This window comes from Salmo salar, chromosome 07 (assembly GCF_965601325.2).
Source record: "Salmo salar chromosome 07, fSalSal1, whole genome shotgun sequence".
Taxonomy (NCBI): Eukaryota; Metazoa; Chordata; class Actinopteri; order Salmoniformes; family Salmonidae; genus Salmo; species Salmo salar.
Window position 1 is genome coordinate 27920327 of NC_138297.1, and position 8947 is coordinate 27929273.

The 8947-nt window shown below is 41.3% G+C and overlaps 2 non-coding genes across 2 annotated transcripts; both read right to left on the bottom strand.

Moving 5' to 3' along the window:
* Nucleotides 1-1858: 1858 nt before the first annotated feature.
* Nucleotides 1859-1932, bottom strand: trnan-guu (transfer RNA asparagine (anticodon GUU)). Its single transcript has one exon. It is a non-coding gene; the product is annotated as a tRNA-Asn (tRNA).
* Nucleotides 1933-5414: 3482 nt separating this feature from the next.
* Nucleotides 5415-5488, bottom strand: trnan-guu (transfer RNA asparagine (anticodon GUU)). The gene has a single exon. It is a non-coding gene; the product is annotated as a tRNA-Asn (tRNA).
* Between the last annotated feature and the right edge of the window lie 3459 nt (nucleotides 5489-8947).

Consider the following 8947-nt stretch of genomic DNA (forward strand, 5'->3'; position numbering starts at 1 on the left):
TGGACCAACATTGTCCTTCAAGCGAGATACATTTAAATGCTAAGGGTTTTCATGCCAGATTGACATCATTTACATTGTCATACTAGCCGGATTAATATGAATAAATGATATGTTCCATGGAGACCACAGAATGATCAAGCTATTGAGTAACAGAAGATCAGAGACCATTGACAGCCATTTAGGTATAGTATAGCAGCAGGTATAGGAACTTGTCATCTTTCATGTTCAACAACACACCAATCACATGTGACAATAGGAAACAACGCAGGTCAAAAGCGAGTTTACGGTAAATCCAGGAAGGTCTTTCCACATCACTATAAATGGAAAGATAGCATCTCTGGGTGGGCTGAAATCACCAACCTTTAAACTAACGGCCTAAGGCGCTAACCAATTGCGCCACAGAGACTTGTGATTATATTCACCCTCAGCAGGCCAAAGTCTCATGGAAGCTCACTACAAGTCAGGAAGTTTCACATCGCTACAATCTGAAAAATGTCATCCATGGGTGGTGTCGAAGCACGACTCTTTAGATAGATTGTCAAACACACTAACTGATTGCACTAGAGAGGCTTGTGTTGGCATTGACCCTCAGCAGGACAAAGTAACAGTGAATCTCATTACAGGTCCAGGATGTCACATCCGCATCATGGAGCACAACAAACTGAAAACTCTCATCCCTGGGTGGGCTCGAACCACCAACCTTTAGATTAACAGTCTAACGAGCTAACCAATTGCGCCACAGAGACTTGTTGTGTGTCTGACCCTGACACTTGATCGCTGGCCATCCGTGATCTCATCCAACTGTACATGGAGTTTACGAAACAACAACACTTTGTTCCAATGGTTGTGTCAACGTGCATCGAAAGTGCCGCAACATTTTCAAGGAAGTAGCCATGTAGTTTTCTAACGTTTGTTAGCTTTTTGAATGGCCTTAAAAGGGCAAAAATGTAGCACAATGTTCGTCAGCGCAACATTATATAAAAAGGCATCTGGCAGGAGTAATTTCAGCCACAATCACGAGTATAATTTGATAAATATATATCTTAAACAACTGCGTTTTCACGAATGTAATATATGATCGCCAAGCCCATTCTAAATAATTAGGGGACTGACCCTGGAAGAATGATGTAATGGCGAGTCACTTTCATGGCGTATAGGCACACATATTCACACAAACACACACATACTGGACCAACATTGTCCTTCAAGCGAAATACATTTAAATGCTAAGGGGTTTCATGCCAGATTGACATCATTTACATTGTCATACTTGCCGGATTAATATGAATAAATGATATGTTCCATGGAGACCACAGAATGATCAAGCTATTGAGTAACAGATGATCAGAGACCATTGACAGCCATTTAGGTATAGTATAGCAGCAGGTATAGGAACTTGTCATCTTTCATGTTCAACAACACACCAATCACATGTGACAATAGGAAACAAAGCAGGTCAAAAGCGAGCTTACTGTAAATCCAGGAAGGTCTTTCCACATCAGTATAAATGGAAAGATAGCATCTCTGGGTGGGCTGAAATCACCAACCTTTAAACTAAAGCCTAAGGCGCTAACCAATTGCGCCACAGAGACTTGTGATTATATTGACCCTCAGCAGGCCAAAGTCTCATGGAAGCTCACTACAAGTCAGGAAGTTTCACATCGCTACAATCTGAAAAATGTCATCCATGGGTGGTGTCGAAGCACCAATCTTTAGATAGATTGTCAAACACACTAACTGATTGCACTAGAGAGGCTTGTGTTGGCATTGACCCTCAGCAGGACAAAGTAACAGGGAATCTCATTACAGGTCCAGGATGTCACATCCGCATCATGGAGCACAACAAACTGAAAACTCTCGTCCCTGGGTGGGCTCGAACCACCAACCTTTAGATTAACAGTCTAACGCGCTAACCAATTGCGCCACAGAGACTTGCTGTGTATCTGACCCTGACACTTGATCGCTGGCCATCCGTGTTCTCATCCAACAGTACATGGAGTTTACGAAACAACAACACTTTGTTCCAATGGTTGTGTCAACGTGCATCGAAAGTGCCGCAAAATTTTCAAGGAAGTAGCCCTGTAGTTTTCTAACGTTTGTTAGCTTTTTGAATGGCCTTAAAAGGGCAAAAATGTAGCACAATGTTCGTCAGCGCAACATTATATAAAAAGGCATCTGGCAGGAGTAAATTCAGCCACAATCACGAATATAATTTGATAAATATATATCTTAAACAACTGCGTTTTCACGAATGTAATATATGATCGCCAAGCCCATTCAAAATAATTAGGGGACTGACCCTGGAAGAATGATGTAATGGCGAGTCACTTTCATGGCGTATAGGCACACATATTCACACAAACACACACATACTGGACCAACATTGTCCTTCAAGCGAAATACATTTAAATGCTAAGGGTTTTCATGCCAGATTGACATCATTTACATTGTCATACTTGCCGGATTAATATGAATAAATGATATGTTCCATTGAGACCACAGAATGATCAAGCTATTGAGTAACATAATATCAGAGACCATTGAAAGCCATTTAGGTATAGTATAGCAGCAGGTATAGGAACTTGTCATCTTTCATGTTCAACAACACACCAATCATATGTGACAATAGGAAACAAAGCAGGTCAAAAGCGAGCTTACTGTAAATCCAGGAAGGTCTTTCCACATCACTATAAATGGAAAGATAGCATCTCTGGGTGGGCTCAAATCACCAACCTTTAAACCAACAGCCTAAGGCGCTAACCAATTGCGCCACAGAGACTTGTGATTATATTCACCCTCAGCAGGCCAAAGTCTCATGGAAGCTCACTACAAGTCAGGAAGTTTCACATCGCTACCATCTGAAAAATGTCATCCATGGGTGGTGTCGAAGCACCAATCTTTAGATAGATTGTCAAACACACTAACTGATTGCACTAGAGAGGATTGTGTTGGCATTGACCCTCAGCAGGACAAAGTAACAGGGTCCAGGATGTCACATCTGCATCATGGAGCACAACAAACTGAAAACTCTCGTCCCTGGGTGGGCTCGAAACAACCAACCTTTAGATTAACAGTCTAACACGACAACCAATTGAGCCACAGAGACTTGTTGTGTGTCTGACCCTGACACTTGATCGCTGGCCATCCGTGATCTCATCCAACTGTACATGGAGTTTACGAAACAACAACACTTTGTTCCAATGGTTGTGTCAACGTGCATCGAAAGTGCCGCAACATTTTCAAGGAAGTAGCCATGTAGTTTTCTAACGTTTGTTAGCTTTTTGAATGGCCTTAAAAGGGCAAAAATGTAGCACAATGATCGTCAGCGCAACATTATATAAAAAGGCATCTGGCAGGAGTAAATTCAGCCACAATCACGAATATAATTTGATAAATATATATCTTAAACAACTGCGTTTTCACGAATGTAATATATGATCGCCAAGCCCATTCAAAATAATTAGGGGACTGACTCCGGAAGAATGATGTAATGGCGAGTCACTTTCATGGCGTATAGGCACACATATTCACACAAACACACACATACTGGACCAACATTGTCCTTCAAGCAAAATACATTTAAATGCTAAGGGTTTTCATGCCAGATTGACATCATTTACATTGTCATACTTGCCGGATTAATATGAATAAATGATATGTTCCATGGAGACCACAGAATGATCAAGCTATTGAGTAACATAATATCAGAGACCATTGACAGCCATTTAGGTATAGTATAGCAGCAGGTATAGGAACTTGTCATCTTTCATGTTCAACAACACACCAATCACATGTGACAATAGGAAACAAAGCAGGTCAAAAGCGAGCTTACGGTAAATCCAGGAAGGTCTATCCACATCACTATAAATGGAAAGATAGCATCTCTGTATGGGCTCAAATCACCAAACTTTAAAATAACGGCCTAAGGCGCTAACCAATTGCGTCACAGAGACTTGTGATTATATTGACCCTTAGCAGGCCAAAGTCTCATGGAAGGTCACTACAAGTCAGGAAGTTTCACATCGCTACAATCTGAAAAATGTCATCCATGGGTGGTGTCAAAGCACCAATCTTTAGATAGCTTGTCAAACACACTAACTGATTGCACTAGAGAGGATTGTGTTGGCATTGACCCTCAGCAGGACAAAGTAACAGGGAATCTCATTACAGGTCCAGGATGTCACATCCGCATCATGGAGCACAACAAACTGAAAACTCTCGTCCCTGGGTGGGCTCGAACCACCAACCTTTAGATTAACAGTCTAACGCGCCAACCAATTGAGCCACAGAGACTTGTTGTGTGTCTGACCCTGACACTTGATCGCTGGCCATCCGTGATCTCATCCAACTGTACATGGAGTTTACGAAACAACAACACTTTGTTCCAATGGTTGTGTCAACATGCATCGAAAGTGCCGCAACATTTTCAAGGAAGTAGCCCTGTAGTTTTCTAACGTTTGTTAGCTTTTTGAATGGCCTTAAAAGGACAAAAATGTAGCACAATGTTCGTCAGCACAACATTATATAAAAAGGCATCTGGCAGGAGTAAATTTGGCCACAATCACAAATATAATTTGATAAATATATATCTTAAACAACTGCGTTTTCACGAATGTAATATATGATCGCCAAGCCCATTCAAAATAATTAGGGGACTGACCCCGGAAGAATGATGTAATGGCGAATCACTTTCATGGCGTATAGGCACACATATTCACACAAACACACACATACTGGACCAACATTGTCCTTCAAGCGAAATACATTTAAATGCTAAGGGTTTTCATGCCAGATTGACATCATTTACATTGTCATACTTGCCGGATTAATATGAATAAATGATATGTTCCATGGAGACCACAGAATGATCAAGCTATTGAGTAACATAATATCAGAGACCATTGAAAGCCATTTAGGTATAGTATAGCAGCAGGTATAGGAACTTGTCATGTTTCATGTTCAACAACACACCAATCACATGTGACAATAGGAAACAAAGCAGGTCAAAAGCCAGTTTACTGTAAATCCAGGAAGGTCTTTCCACATCACTATAAATGGAAAGATAGCATCTCTGGGTGGGCTCAAATCACCAACCTTTAAACTAACAGCCTAAGGTGCTAACCAATTGCGCCAAAGAGACTTGTGATTATATTAACCCTCAGCAGGACAAAGTCTCATGGAAGCTCACTACAAGTCAGGAAGTTTCACATTGCTACAATCTGAAGAATGTCATCCATGGGTGGTGTCGAAGCACTAATCTTTAGTTTGACACAGTTAGTGTCAAACACACTAACTGACTGCACTAGAGAGGCTTGTGTTGGCATTGACCCTCAGCAGGACAAAGTAACAGGGAATCTCATTACAGGTCCAGGATGTCACATCCGCATCATGGAGCACAACAAACTGAAAACTCTCGTCCCTGGGTGGGCTCGAACCACCAACCTTTAGATTAACAGTCTAACGCGCTAACCAATTGCACCACAGAGACTTGTTGTGTGTCTGACCCTGACACTTGATCGCTGGCCATCCGTGATCTCATCCAACTGTACATGGAGTTTACGAAACAACAACACTTTGTTCCAATGGTTGTGTCAATGTGCATCGAAAGTGCCGCAACATTTTCAAGGAAGAAGCCATGTAGTTTTCTAACGTTTGTTAGCTTTTTGAATAGCCTTAAAAGGGCAAAAATGTAGCACAATGTTCGTCAGCGCAACATTATATAAAAAGGCATCTGGCAGGAGTAAATTCAGCCACAATCACGAATATAATTTGATAAATATATATCTTAAACAACTGCGTTTTCACGAATGTAATATATGATCGCCAAGCCCATTCAAAATAATTAGGGGACTGACCCTGGAAGAATGATGTAATGGCGAGTCACTTTCATGGCGTATAGGCACACATATTCACACAAACACACACATACTGGACCAACATTGTCCTTCAAGCGAAATACATTTAAATGCTAAGGGTTTTCATGCCAGATTGACATCATTTACATTGTCATACTTGCCGGATTAATATGAATAAATGATATGTTCCATGGAGACCACAGAATGATCAAGCTATTGAGTAACATAATATCAGAGACCATTGAAAGCCATTTAGGTATAGTATAGCAGCAGGTATAGGAACTTGTCATCTTTCATGTTCAACAACACACCAATCACATGTGACAATAGGAAACAAAGCAGGTCAAAAGCGAGTTTACGGTAAATCCAGGAAGGTCTTTCCACATCACTATAAATGGAAAGATAGCATCTCTGGGTGGGCTGAAATCACCAACCTTTAAACTAACAGCCTAAGGCGCTAACCAATTGCGCCACAGAGACTTTTGATTATATTCACCCTCAGCAGGCCAAAGTCTCATGGAAGCTCACTACAAGTCAGGAAGTTTCACATCGCTACAATCTGAAAAATGTCATCCATGGGTGGTGTCGAAGCACCAATCTTTAGATAGATTGTCAAACACACTAACTGATTGCACTAGAGAGGGTTGTGTTGGCATTGACCCTCAGCAGGACAAAGTAACAGGGTCCAGGATGTCACATCCGCATCATGGAGCTCAACAAACTGAATACTCTCGTCCCTGGGTGGGCTCGAACCACCAACCTTTAGATTAACAGTCTAACGCGCCAACCAATTGAGCCACAGAGACTTGTTGTGTGTCTGACCCTGACACTTGATCGCTGGCCATCCGTGATCTCATCCAACTGTACATGGAGTTTACGAGACAACAACACTTTGTTCCAATGGTTGTGTCAACATGCATCGAAAGTGCCGCAACATTTTCAAGGAAGTAGCCCTGTAGTTTTCTAACGTTTGTTAGCTTTTTGAATGGCCTTAAAAGGGCAAAAATGTAGCACAATGTTCGTCAGCACAACATTATATAAAAAGGCATCTGGCAGGAGTAAATTCAGCCACAATCACGAATATAATTTGATAAATATATATCTTAAACAACTGCGTTTTCACGAATGTAATATATGATCGCCAAGCCCATTCAAAATAATTAGGGGACTGACCCTGGAAGAATGATGTAATGGCGAGTCACTTTCATGGCGTATAGGCACACATATTCACACAAACACACACATACTGGACCAACATTGTCCTTCAAGCGAAATACATTTAAATGCTAAGGGTTTTCATGCCAGATTGACATCATTTACATTGTCATACTTGCCGGATTAATATGAATAAATGATATGTTCCATGGAGACCACAGAATGATCAAGCTATTGAGTAACATAATATCAGAGACCATTGAAAGCCATTTAGGTATAGTATAGCAGCAGGTATAGGAACTTGTCATCTTTCATGTTCAACAACACACCAATCACATGTGACAATAGGAAACAAAGCAGGTCAAAAGCGAGTTTACGGTAAATCCAGGAAGGTCTTTCCACATCACTATAAATGGAAAGATAGCATCTCTGGGTGGGCTGAAATCACCAACCTTTAAACTAACAGCCTAAGGCGCTAACCAATTGCGCCACAGAGACTTTTGATTATATTCACCCTCAGCAGGCCAAAGTCTCATGGAAGCTCACTACAAGTCAGGAAGTTTCACATCGCTACAATCTGAAAAATGTCATCCATGGGTGGTGTCGAAGCACCAATCTTTAGATAGATTGTCAAACACACTAACTGATTGCACTAGAGAGGGTTGTGTTGGCATTGACCCTCAGCAGGACAAAGTAACAGGGTCCAGGATGTCACATCCGCATCATGGAGCTCAACAAACTGAATACTCTCGTCCCTGGGTGGGCTCGAACCACCAACCTTTAGATTAACAGTCTAACGCGCCAACCAATTGAGCCACAGAGACTTGTTGTGTGTCTGACCCTGACACTTGATCGCTGGCCATCCGTGATCTCATCCAACTGTACATGGAGTTTACGAGACAACAACACTTTGTTCCAATGGTTGTGTCAACATGCATCGAAAGTGCCGCAACATTTTCAAGGAAGTAGCCCTGTAGTTTTCTAACGTTTGTTAGCTTTTTGAATGGCCTTAAAAGGGCAAAAATGTAGCACAATGTTCGTCAGCACAACATTATATAAAAAGGCATCTGGCAGGAGTAAATTCAGCCACAATCACGAATATAATTTGATAAATATATATCTTAAACAACTGCGTTTTCACGAATGTAATATATGATCGCCAAGCCCATTCAAAATAATTAGGGGACTGACCCTGGAAGAATGATGTAATGGCGAGTCACTTTCATGGCGTATAGGCACACATATTCACACAAACACACACATACTGGACCAACATTGTCCTTCAAGCGAAATACATTTAAATGCTAAGGGTTTTCATGCCAGATTGACATCATTTACATTGTCATACTTGCCGGATTAATATGAATAAATGATATGTTCCATGGAGACCACAGAATGATCAAGCTATTGAGTAACATAATATCAGAGACCATTGAAAGCCATTTAGGTATAGTATAGCAGCAGGTATAGGAACTTGTCATCTTTCATGTTCAACAACACACCAATCACATGTGACAATAGGAAACAAAGCAGGTCAAAAGCGAGTTTACGGTAAATCCAGGAAGGTCTTTCCACATCACTATAAATGGAAAGATAGCATCTCTGGGTGGGCTGAAATCACCAACCTTTAAACTAACAGCCTAAGGCGCTAACCAATTGCGCCACAGAGACTTGTGATTATATTGACCCTCAGCAGGACAAAGTCTCATGGAAGCTCACTACAAGTCAGGAAGTTTCACATTGCTACAATCTGAAGAATGTCATCCATGGGTGGTGTCGAAGCACCAATCTTTAGATAGATTGTCAAACACACTAACTGACTGCACTAGAGAGGCTTGTGTTGGCATTGACCCTCAGCAGGACAAAGTAACAGGTAATCTCATTACAGGTCCAGGATGTCACATCCGCATCATGGAGCACAACAAACTGAAAACTCT